This window comes from Kryptolebias marmoratus, linkage group LG15 (assembly GCF_001649575.2).
Source record: "Kryptolebias marmoratus isolate JLee-2015 linkage group LG15, ASM164957v2, whole genome shotgun sequence".
Taxonomy (NCBI): domain Eukaryota; kingdom Metazoa; phylum Chordata; class Actinopteri; order Cyprinodontiformes; family Rivulidae; genus Kryptolebias; species Kryptolebias marmoratus.
The window spans coordinates 21,259,779-21,272,173 of record NC_051444.1 but is presented as its reverse complement, the minus strand read 5'-3'; the positions used below and the strand labels follow the sequence as shown (position 1 = coordinate 21,272,173).

The 12,395-nt window shown below is 38.2% G+C and overlaps 1 protein-coding gene across 1 annotated transcript in view; it reads left to right on the top strand.

Moving 5' to 3' along the window:
• The window catches only part of znf536 (zinc finger protein 536), a 196,308-nt gene that overhangs the window by 33,597 nt on the left and 150,316 nt on the right, over positions 1 to 12,395 (top strand). Inside the window, exon 3 of the mRNA XM_037979693.1 lies at positions 11,095 to 11,197. The gene's annotated coding sequence lies outside the window, so the exon portion shown is untranslated. The remainder of the gene's footprint in view (positions 1 to 11,094; positions 11,198 to 12,395) is intronic.

The window sequence follows — 12,395 nt, the reverse complement described above, 5'->3', positions numbered from 1 at the left end:
CATCACACAAGCAATGGGGATTTAACAGTTGTGTAGGCAAAAGGCTGACAGAAATCAACACACAGCAAAGCTGTTCTGAACTGTTTATGTATAAAATCAATAAGATTCATCTGAATAACTTGTATATTTCATTTAAAATAAACTAGCTATTTTAAGATTTGAACACAGATCTGTAATATATGTTACTTTACCTTACCTTTATGTCTTTTTACAAAATCTATTCTTAGATTTTACCTACAGTAGCAGTTTCAGCGTATAAAAGGTTGTTTTGGCTTTTTTATTGCCACTATTTTAAACTTGTTTTTGAATGATGCATTTTTAGATCTGCTGCAGAGTGAAGCAGTTGGTTAGCACTGTTGCCTTGCAGCCAATGTTGCACTGCCTCTCACCCAATGACCAGCTGGAAATACACCCTAGGGTACACCCTGGGCACGTCACCAGTCCATCACAGGGCCACACAGAGACAAATAACCATTCACACTCACACCTAGGGACAATTGAGACTCACGTACTGGATTGTGGAAAAAAAACGGGAGTACTCGGGGGTAACCCATGCACGCACAGGAAGAACATGAAGACTCTGAACAAGAAGGCCCCAGCTGAGATTTAAACCTGCAACATTCTTGTTGTGAGGCAACACTGCTAACCAAGTTAAAATCCTTACAGCCTGCATGGTGTATTTAAAACAAATGTCATTTTATACTTTGATGCCTCTTATCAGAATCTCAAGTTGGTGTGGTTGTTGCCATATTAGAAATGGCATTTGATTGAATACTAACTGAGTTCTGATGAAGTTTTAAGGATAATCTCAAATTTGTGCTAAAAACATCAAGAACTGAAATTAATTTAAAAAAATGTAATTTATTAAATTAGTTTTGTCACTTTCTCAAAGAATTTGTACCAATCTGTAAGGATCCTCTGTGTCCATCTGCGGCCAACTGTGTGCATCTCAAATGTTTGTAACCACCTGGACTGAATGACAAATGTGAGCATTTTACTGTTTGCATGTCTTCTTCAAGCTGGTCAACTCAAAGTGGACGTTTGTTAAAACTGTTTGTTTCTGCCAGAGAGCATCTTTTCCGCTCTCTGACCTCTCCTTGTTTCTTCTGTGTTAGTGTCTCTTTTCCCAGCGACAGCGACTTGACAAGGTTTGAAAGATGTAACCTTTGCCCTGGGTCGTAAATTAGAATCAACCAGTGAGTCAGGTAAGCAGCGTTACTGTGGAAAGGCATTGAGACAATCAAAGAGTCACTCTATCAGACAGAATACAGAGATAAACTTACAGGGTCACAGAGCACATGAAGAACACATAAATCACACCACACAGAATGAGTCGCTGCCTCAGCCATGGCTGTGCTTTCTTCTTTTCTCCACTTAACATATCTAACAAAGCTGAAATACTTTCTTATGCTTATCTTATGTTCAATATTGAATATTAATTATGACTTTTTTCATTATTTTTTTAAAGCTTTTTTTTTTCTGCAGATATAAAAGGATGTGAGCTGAGCCTCTGCTTATTGGGAGGGAAAGATCTGTGGGGTTTAGTTCCTTGGGAACATTAATAAGTGACAGAAAGCTAGATTAAGAAAGCCGGGATGCGACTAGAAAGAAAAACGACAAAGCTTTGAAATGCTGCCAGTATCACCAACTGCACTCCTCTGACACAGCTGATTCTAACAGAAGCCGATAGCATAGCCAACTTGGGCCTTTAATAATTCATTTAGTTAGGCTATGATCTATCATTTTGTACCTTTTGACATGCAATATTGAAATTTAATATTGCATCAATACAAATGATGTATTGCCAGTCGTTTGGAGAAAGGATGTGGATTCTACAAAGATCTCAGCCAATGTCTTTTCACTCTGTTCTCGCTCCAATTCTTTCCCTTTCCACAGCTTCATTGTACTAAAGTAGAAAAGCATAAGAGAAACATCTGTCTTCCCCCACCTCCCCTTTACTCTCAGCTTTGATATGTGTGTTTAAAAAAATGACAACTTAAAACGCTCCGGGAGAAAGTCGCCTGCTCAAGTCAAGAGAGGTTTGGGAATAAAAAAAGGGGGGCTGCTGGGGGTGGAAGTGAGTAGCAGAGGGAACATGACAGCAGAGGCTGAGGGAGACGTCACGGGTTGTCAAAATCTTTGACATGACTCTTAAGTGCTATGGAATCCCACGGGCAACATTTGGGATATGAAAAGAGTGCTGGGTGCTAGGAACCAAGGATGCTGCTGCAGTGTCATTCTAGTCTCGCCCCCAGACTAGTTCATGTGTGCATTCAGCTCAGTCAGATGCACTGATAGCAACACTGACTGGTGTCAGTCTGGGGAGATTACACTGGTCATGTGGAGATGATTAGCTTTTATTTATATAACACACAAAGAACCGAAACAAGTGAGACACACAACCTTAGTCTAAAATACCAAAAAGGGCCATTCCAGATTGTAACACTGACTGAGGATGGTTTGGTGTTTTCCGTGTCTGATTTTGTAGTTATAACATAATCACTCTGTTCAAATGATGACTAAAATTGAACACAATGAATGTTAATTTGAATATTTGTTAGAATATTTATATTGTATTGTCAGATGAAAACATGAAATTAGACAATTTTATTTATTATGTCATAGCAATCAGTTGCACAAGTTTTGTGCTGACAAGAAGTGGCAATTATTTAACATAAATTACAACTTGAAACACTACATGGATAGAATGTGGTCTTACATTGTGGCAGTTGTCTATAGTCTATTGAAGGGCTATTGTCGAGGTGTCTTGATGTTTGTGTAACTGGTTAGGTCAGTAGAATGCAATAAGCACTTGCAGTACAGATAGCTTAAGTTTGGTTTACTATGTTGGCAGAGCTTCTTTATTTTTTGTCAATCTCAGCTCAATGCTGATGTCTTTTCATATCTAAAACTAGCTTTTAACATTTACATCTGGACTCTTTTTTTCTTTGATTAATGAGCCAGACTGGACCTGTTCATGAATCTACTGTTCTGATAAGATGCAGCACTTGTGGACTACCAGTATCATATTGCCTGAAGTTACTGCTCGTACTCCATGAGAAACTGTAGTGCAGAACTCCTGGGAAACCCATCCCTTCTTCCACAGCGCCAGATTCAATTTTTTTTCCAGACTGGCTTTTCCAATCTTCTTTGAGCAGTTGTAGCGATTGGAGTTCATAAACACGCCCACAACCAAGTTATGACCAGACATGCAATAGTTGACAAATATCTGCTTAAGAAAAGGTTCTGCCCAGACCTTGTGCACAGAACAGGCTCTTGGTAGTCATACAGAAACACAATGACATGATTTCTATCACACAACTACATCAGTGAAAGCAGATTCTGTCACTTCTTGCAGAGTATGAATCCAGCTTAAGTCTCTCAGTGTTTCAAGGTCCCCAAGTCGAAGATAACATCACCCACTTGCGGTGTTCCTCTGACGAGTATAAGTTCAACTGCAGAAAGGACTCTGATCATCTTTTGAATTAAACACAGTGAAGACAATGGAGATGTCTTATGCAGGACAACCTTAGCTGCACAATCTCATATCCATTTCCATTCCTTCTGTGTAATTCTCCAGTTGAGCTGTTCTGCTTTCACAGAACTGTAATCACACCGGACCTCAAGTTGAAACTAAACATTAAGCCCCTAATGACAAGAACCTGACTGAAAATACATTTTCTGTAGAATCAAAAGTAATCAAACTTACAAAGACAATAATGGTGTACTTCTACACCTTCATCACTGAGTTCATTCTCACCTCCTCCATCAGCACCTGCTATGCTGATGCTGCTGTCAAGGACAAAGGCTAAATACAACCTGCCATCATTAGTTTCTCAGTGAATGTATAGTAATAGTTTGATCAACTGACTGGTTTATGCTTCTTAGAAAATATTTGTTAGAAATTCACCCAATACCAAAAACACAATCTATGTTCTTTTTATAGTTATAGTAATAGTTTAACATGGCATGTGTAAACTTGTCAGTGAACAACTGGACCAGAATTTTATTGATTTGCATGTTTCAGTTAATAGCATTGAGTATTTTTTTAACAAAAGGGGAAAAAGACCTAAAATAATCCCATTGTAGATTGATGTCACAAGCATTCGCTATACTGTCTCAGTTTTCACATTGGTGGCCAAAACATCCCCAATGCTGTATTGAAGGAAAATAGAAATATGATACGTGAATGTAATCAATCAAAAATGCCAACAAGTTATGCACATGGATGTACACAAAGGTTCATTACCTTGCATATTACTCCAGGAATATCATCATTTGTTTATTTCATCCTGGTTTTTATCCACCTTATCTGTATCAGAGCATGTTGAGTGAAATAATGAGAAACAGTCCTAACAGTAAAATCTACTATCCACAACTAGCTCTACTGTCTTACTTACACAGCTTTACAGAATTTGGTATATTTACATGCACCAGTGAAGTCTGTTGACACCATAAAATGCAGCGGTGCTTTTCCAGTAACATCAAACCACAACAGTGCGTCTCTTTATGAAATAAAAAATAAAAAGGTGAGAAAAAGAGCTGCCGTGCCATATTCACTGTAATAACACATGGCCTATGATTGGCTCAGATTACATCATGCTTATGATGACAATGATGTTAATTATAGCAAAATATGCACTTGTCTGAGATACTAGTAAATTTTGCAGCTCTAATGCGTTCCCTCTCTGTGTTATATATATATATATATATATATATATATATATATATATATATATTAGCAAACAGGTCAAAAGTAGTGAAGCGTTTATGATTTGAGTCTATGTGCTCAACATCAAGTCTGTTTTTTTTTCAGCTTTTGGTGAATCAGTGACACTGGCCTGTCATCTTGTAAATTTTCACAAACTAGGGTCACTCTGTTTTGTACTGATGAGTGTGTGTGGCTGTTATTAACGCTGCATATCTTTCTGTACATTTGCATTTTTACTACAGATACACAAAATCAATGTAACAAGAAAAAAAACCCAAAGAAACAAAAACATAACTTATCCAAGGATCCCTGCACACATTTGTAAGTTGTTTGGACATTGTGTCAAGACAAGTGCAAGCATTTCGAAAAAAAAAAAAAAGAAAATCAGTCATGTTAAAACAGCTCACTGTTTTTTTGTTTCTGTATGGCTTCCAAGAAAATTGACCTTTGGCTGTGCCCTGACACAGCTCTGAACATGGAGGAAGTCTGCCATGCTCGTAGGTGTCTGGGTAAGTCAACAGTGGGGAAGAAAGACACAGTGAGGGAGAGAATGAGGTGCAGTTGGGAGGTGCCTGGGGTTGCTTCAGGTCATGGTGTGCCTCCCTGCTCCCAGCCTTATGTCAAGGCTTTATTATTCCACCTGCCAAGGTCCTGACCTGCTATATGCAGCACACTCCTCCAACGCTTTCCAGGAAACAGGCAATTTTACTGTTGATCAAACTGCGTGTTTGAAAGAAAACTAAATTGTTTTAAAGCTATTGTCATGAAATGGTCATGTTTTGTTGACCATAAAATGACTTTTTTTGAATTTCACTGCATGAAACAAGGCAGTGGCATGTAAAGGACAATACATTGTTTCAATTAAAGAAAAAAAAGCTTTTTAAAATGAAAAACGAAAAGTTCCTAAATTATATTACATAAGACCTATATTATGTTTTTTAATCAAGAATCTGGCAGGTTAAATTAATTCAAAAATATTTCTTTATTGCTACATTTTCAGACATCAAAGCAACACTGACGGTTATACACTGAAATGAGTGAAATAATTAAACAAAATAAAAAATAAAAAGAAACTTAAAAAGTCCTTGATGGAGACAATATTCTTAAATTTTCTCTGTGATGTTAGTGAAACTAAATTGTGTTGGCAGAGAAAAGCTGACAGTCTGAAGGCAATACAAGTGTATTTGGACAACACATGGGAACACTGGAGCGATCCAGTAAATCAATGAATTAAAAGCACAGGAACAAGAAAATAGGTCCATTAAAAATTTCAGTATTAATAAATGCCTCTATTTTCTTACTGCTGAGAAAAGTACAAAAATAATTAGCTCTTTTAGGAACTGTATCAACATTCCTTTACAAGCTCAACAGCTTTCTTTCCCAAGAATAAATAAATAAATAAAACAAAAAAAAAAAAACAAGTGTTTTTATTGTACCTTATTTTGCTTCCATCTGACTACATATTTAGAACATTTTATTGTGAATGAGAAACTAGGAATCAAGGAGAACCTCCTTACTTGGTTTCAGGCTAATAGTAAGCTAAGCCCCACGGGATCGCACTTTGACATGTTTTTTTTTGTTTTTTGATCACTTTTTTTACATGCTTTTTAGCTTTTCCGTTAAGTTCTTTTTTGCACATGGAGTGTTTTATTCTGTTCTTTTTTCTTCAAACCTCAGGGGTGCATTTGGCAGGTCACCACCTCAGCAGGTGGGGCATTGTGGGCCAGGTGACCTTTGTCTGTCATTGTTTTGCTCCTCACACCTCACCCAGGGAGCAGGAGAATGAGCTTAGTGTATTCCACCTGCCACAGACTTTACCATCATATTGCTACATATTGGCCCAGGGTGGAGTGTTTTAAGTGTGCCAAGGAAAGCTGAGATGGTCCCAGAAGATCTGCATACATTGTGAACAGTTGTTAAATATCAGTCACCTTCAACAATGAGCTCAAATAATACAAGACATAGTGGGTCAGCCCTGATCTTAGTGTCTACTGTGATCTATACCTAACCAGACTGAATAGAACTAAAACAAGTAGACCTTATGGTTGACATTAACAGCAGAAAAGACTCTAGATTCCGAAAGTGATTTGCGTTCTTGCATGCAGGTTTGTGAAATAAATCAAACGTATCTTGAGTGAGTAAGGGGATGGAGATGAAATGAAATACCCAAATGCTGCCTCCGTTGGGGCCTGATTGAGTTCAGGTGGCTGGGAAGTGTCTCACCCAGGGCTAGTTGTCAGTGAAGGATCTGCTGTCTTCTCATCTCTCTGTGCTGCAGGGCTAACTGGTGAGCATCGGGCGTGCAGCTTTGACGGATGTGCATGTGCCTCCTGTGTTGTGGGGGGACAGGCCATTGACACTCTTCATCTTTCAAAAGCAAGGTCTGAGGAAGAAATGAAGATTGATGCCAAAAAAATGCCGTGGCAACCCATCGGCCTGTCTATCCATATATTATCATTTACACATATGCGACACCTTTTGTGCGTGACTGCATAACTAGCAAGATACGAGGCATACTCGGGNTCTCTGTTATTAGAGACATGTGATTCAATTGCATTTGATCTCCAAATAAACAGGGAATCAGTCCATCTCCTTGGTGAAGATGGCAGATGTGATGGACGAGCACATTAGCATCGAGGACAACATTAGATTTGCTCAAAATTATTGATCTTTTGTTTGCGAGCCAAGTCGGCGATAAATAACAGTGCATGGAAGATGTGACTCATTATCACCATGCCAAAAGCCTGACAGACCTCTGTCAAAGCAAACCCCCCCACGCCCCCACCCCGTCCTCGTTCCTTTCATCTCCTTCACTACAAACCAATTTAATCTGTTTTTAATCCTTCCCTCCTTTCTGTCACTGGTGGCTTTAACGTGAGGCCTCACTGTCACTATCTGATTCCCTTAAAAATTTTAATCCTGCACTGATAACCCTGTATTATTACATGTTGCACACACACACACATGCAGGAGGACACTCACACACACACACAAATACGTACACACAACGTTTAGTGGCTCTCTTAGTGTTTTATTCCTTTTTACCTTCTTAGTGAGGAAAAAAATCCTTTTATCACACAATGGGTAATTTATATCCATTACCAGCGTTTTCAATCCTTTTCAGCATGGCTGTCACTGCCTTTGGCACACTCGTGATTAATGTGATCTAATAATAGTCTGCCATTATATTTCCTTTAGTAAAACATGTACCAACATCCTATTCAGCTCCACAAAATTCATTGCCCCTTAAAACATTTTCCCTTTTTCGTTTGAAAGGCAAGATTGCTGTTTTTTCTATCTTTTTTTTTTCTTCATCTTCTACTTGTTTCCTCCTTCTAGGTGATTATTTGGCGGGGTGGGGGGTGAGGTGGTGGTGGGTTAGTGATGGCATTTTCCTGTTTTCAGACACTTATGAGAATGATGAGATTCACAATTCAAGGTGGTTAGTGCGGATGCAAATAAGTGTTTCTGCAGGTCAGAAATGGCTATGTGCTTCTTGCACGCAGAGCAAAACGTTCATATGCAGTTTTGGTGGTTCCTTGCAGAGGGTGAGAACCGCTTTGAGACAAAAAAGACTTATTGTTGTATAAAAGTTTTGCACATGCACCAACATTGAAATTCTGGATAATTTGAAAAATTTAACAAGTGTCTAATAACCATGAAAGATGAAATAATAAAAAGTAACAGCTATTTTTGTCACATTTTAATGTGACAAAAGAACTGTTTCCAAAGAGTATATCTTGTTAAACCTGAACCAGATCAATGATGTTTCAGTTCTTCCTTGGCCTTAAGAAAATTATTTGTGAAACCTAAAATAAAATATTCAGTTTCAGGGCAAAGTTAAAGTGAGTCAACCAGGACGCATCAATTAAATTGCATTAATCTTTTATTTTGATCCTTCTTTTTTTCTTCACATAAAAGCACGCTTTGGAATGGGCAGAAGAGCAAAGATGCTCCCTGTAGATTGAGCATTAAATTATCTCCGTGTTTGTGCGTGTGCATGTGTGCGTGCATGTGTGTGGGTCCAGCTGTAAGGTCTGTGCTGTCCCAGCCGGACCTTGAGCCAGTCTATCGCTCATGGGGCACATTTCAGATGGGGTGGTGCCAGTTTACACACACACATCCATGCACATTCACACAGAATTTAGTCACATACAGTATGAGTAATACCTGGACTTTATGCGAGCGCACACACACACGCACACATTTCTGGCTCCTTCCCACAAAGAAAGTTAACCCTTTCTGGGTTCTCAGACTTGTATCCAGGATGAACAGGTGGTCCCACAAAACATGGTCATCCATTTGCTCATGACTTTTTCTAGTGTGTGTATGCATTTTGTGTGTGTGTGCGTGCGTGAGGACAGAAGGGTGTATAGTGGGTGATGAATGGAATTGTGAGGATGGGGCAGCCGTAAACCTTTTGTAAACATGTTTACTCTTTTTTATCTGGTTGAAACCGTGTGAAAGAACATTACATTCAAGTTTCATTTTGCGAAGGACAGCTGATGTGTGTGTGTGTGTGTCCCAGTGAGCATTTGTTTGTGTGTGTTACTGACCCCAGAATCTGACTGCACTAAACACAGCTGTCAACACTTCACATCTTTGTTTTCTCCTGTTCTGTCCCTCCCCTTCCCTCCTGTTTTTCTTCCCTTGAATCCCCCTGTCCAGGATCCTTCCATTAAAGATAACTTGTATTGAGCAGCTTCTTGTTCCCTTCAGTCCACCTCCCCCTCCTGTCTCAAGTGAACCCTTCCCAGCAGAGAAAATCGAAGGTAAACCTCTTCTGAGGCAAAAAACGGTGCACTGCACTTTGGCTGTTTTATATATCATACTCCCGTGGATGAGGAGATTTGAGGCTGCTTTGAAAAAAAAAAAAAATAAAAAAAAAAATAGCACAAACACCTGAGCACGATGATAACGCTCAGAATCTGGTTACAACACATATCTGCAACTCTGTCTTTGATACTTTTTCTTCACCTAATTTTCTCTTCTGTGACCTATGAGTCTCAGCCCCACTAAACACCAGATGCATGCGAAGTGGATGCTTTGAAAAAATACGAGTAAGTAAGCAAGGAGAGAAAGAGAAAGGCAGCGAGCAGAATGGAGCTGAGAAGATAAACATAAACAGAGCAGAAAGAAAGGTTTCTCTCTGAGTCAGCGGGTTTTAGTAAAGTCTGATTAAACGAGGTAGGAAACCACTTGGGGTAGTAAATAACGGAGGTGTCAAAGTGTTGCTTAATGACCTGAATATCTTCAGCATGAAATATGTATCTGCAGATCTATGCAGGAGACGCATTTTTTCCCCTTAATGCCTTAATGTGTAGGAGGAGGCTGAATGTTTAAATAACTTACTGCGAATGAAAAGCAAGTTTGCATGTCGGGCTGTTTTTTGACAAAAGACAGATTAAATAAGTGTTAACACTATCACTCATTGTGCCAAATCTATTATTGTTGTTTGGCATGGAAATAATTATAACACACAATAAACAAAAAAAAAAAAGAAATGTTGATAAAAATGTGCAAAAATGGCTTTTCTATGTATTCTTTTATAGGTGCATTCCATCGTTTTTTTAGATACCAGTCTTTTACTTGCTATTAAAACCTAAATTTTAACATTGTTTTACACAAAAATAACAACTTTCAGTACTGACAGAGCATATTGTTCTGTATGTTGTAGTTTTAACTAAAAGTTGACATAAGGAAAATATTTTGCTGAGTATAATTTCCTTTACAAAATAAGTATCTTTTTAGATACTTAATACAGAATTGCACACTGTTTTATATTTGCAAATCTAAAAATACAAAATATTTGCTGCTCAGTGGAATCAATATCTTAAGATTTCATAGGCTTGGAGTTATACTTATCCCTTTATTACATATTATGTAATATTGCAAAATAAATGTTAGGCATTAAAACAAACAACACATCCATGTTAAAAATTACACTGAGTGCCCATCCACAATGCAAGAAATCTTATGGCAAAATCAGAAAAAAAGCCTTGAATGCTAATAAATGATCCAAAAGTAAAGTCCTGCAGTGTGCAAGCCTTTTTTCTTTGATTTTGCCAAAATACATGTTAAGGAAATGTTTAAATTTCTGAACAGTAAATAGCAGAAGCCTGAATCAACAGGAGAAGGAGAGGATTGAGAGGATCTTGCGCCGCAGTCAGCAGTGAACCAGTGCACCAGTGCACCAGTTGATTCACCTTCCCCTTCCCTTGTAAGGGGGGGTGGGGGTGCTGGGGAACCCCTTTCTGGTGAGGGGATTTTTCACTGGGGGTAGCGGGGAGGTTTGGAGGAGAAATGGGGGCAATAGTGGCAGTGTACTCAGCACTCTCCTTATCTTCTCTCTCTCTCTGTCTCTCTTTCTCTCTCTCTCTCAGGGCTCCCTGAGCTGTGTCGACCAGCAGCAGAGCTGAAGCTGGCTTAACGGGGCTAAACACGCTGTCACGCTGTCTAAGAAAATTCCCCCACCCACCGTCTGAGGTGACTGTCTGAGGTGACTCAGGGTTTTGATGGAAAAGGAAGTGTGGTAGGAAACAGAAAAGAGAAAATTGTTTGTATGTGTATTTCTATTATTATTATTATTATTATTATTATTATTATTATTATTATTATTATTATTATTATTATTATTATTATTAATAATAATAATAACAATAATAATAATAATAATAATAATAATAATAATAATAATAATAATAATAATAATAATAATAATAATAATAATAATAATAATAATAATAATAATAATAAAACTGAGCTAATTTAAGTGCAATAGAGACAAATGACAGACAATAAATTTAGATCAAAATGAACAGATGAGGAAGAGAATGGTCTGCTGATGATGTTTATGATGCTGTTTGTATGGAGTGATGATGAAGATGAAGATTGTTGTGACACATATACACACATTTTCACAGACACTCAAACACCCAGTCATTGGCTGGAGAATCTATTCTAAGTGGACATACAGACGAATTGCATGAGCGTATCAACAGATAATTCCTTTTTAATCCCATTAGTTCTCCAGAGTAATATGTTACTCTGTCTTTAAGTACGGGCTGGCACTGCCTTAACTCTTTTGTCATTCCTGTCTCCAGTGTCTAACCCACTATCTGTGTAATAAACATACAGAGACCTAGTTAATGTTAAAAAGATATGTATTTTTCACATAAAGTTTGAGAGGCGAGACGTGCAAAAGTGCAAGTCAAGGGTGGAAAGCCCTGCTCAGAAGAGGCTTTAAAACCATTAAAGCATGATTTTTTTTTACGAACTGAGGTGGAAGGCCCTGCCGGTCTGTGTGACCCGACACTCTGGCATTCTCCAAAGATGCAAGGTTAGTTCACCTAGCAGCTATTTCTTGTCCAGCTGTTGAAATGCCTTTGCCGTCATATTGGGAATATCTAGCCAAGGTGTGGATGAGCATGTTGCATTAATCTGTTAATAGCAGGTCTAATGCTTTAAGGCTTGGTAGAGATTTATTTTGGTTGATATTAAAGTGGGAGTTGGGTGAGGTGCCGGTTTGGCATAGACAGACAATGGGAGTTTTCTCACATCAACTCTCATTCTTTGTTTTCAAACATTTATATACAAATGTGGTGACAACATAGTGTTTGTCAGTGTACACAGAAGTTGTAAAATTAGCCATTATGACAAAAAAAAAATGTTTAAAATATTGAGC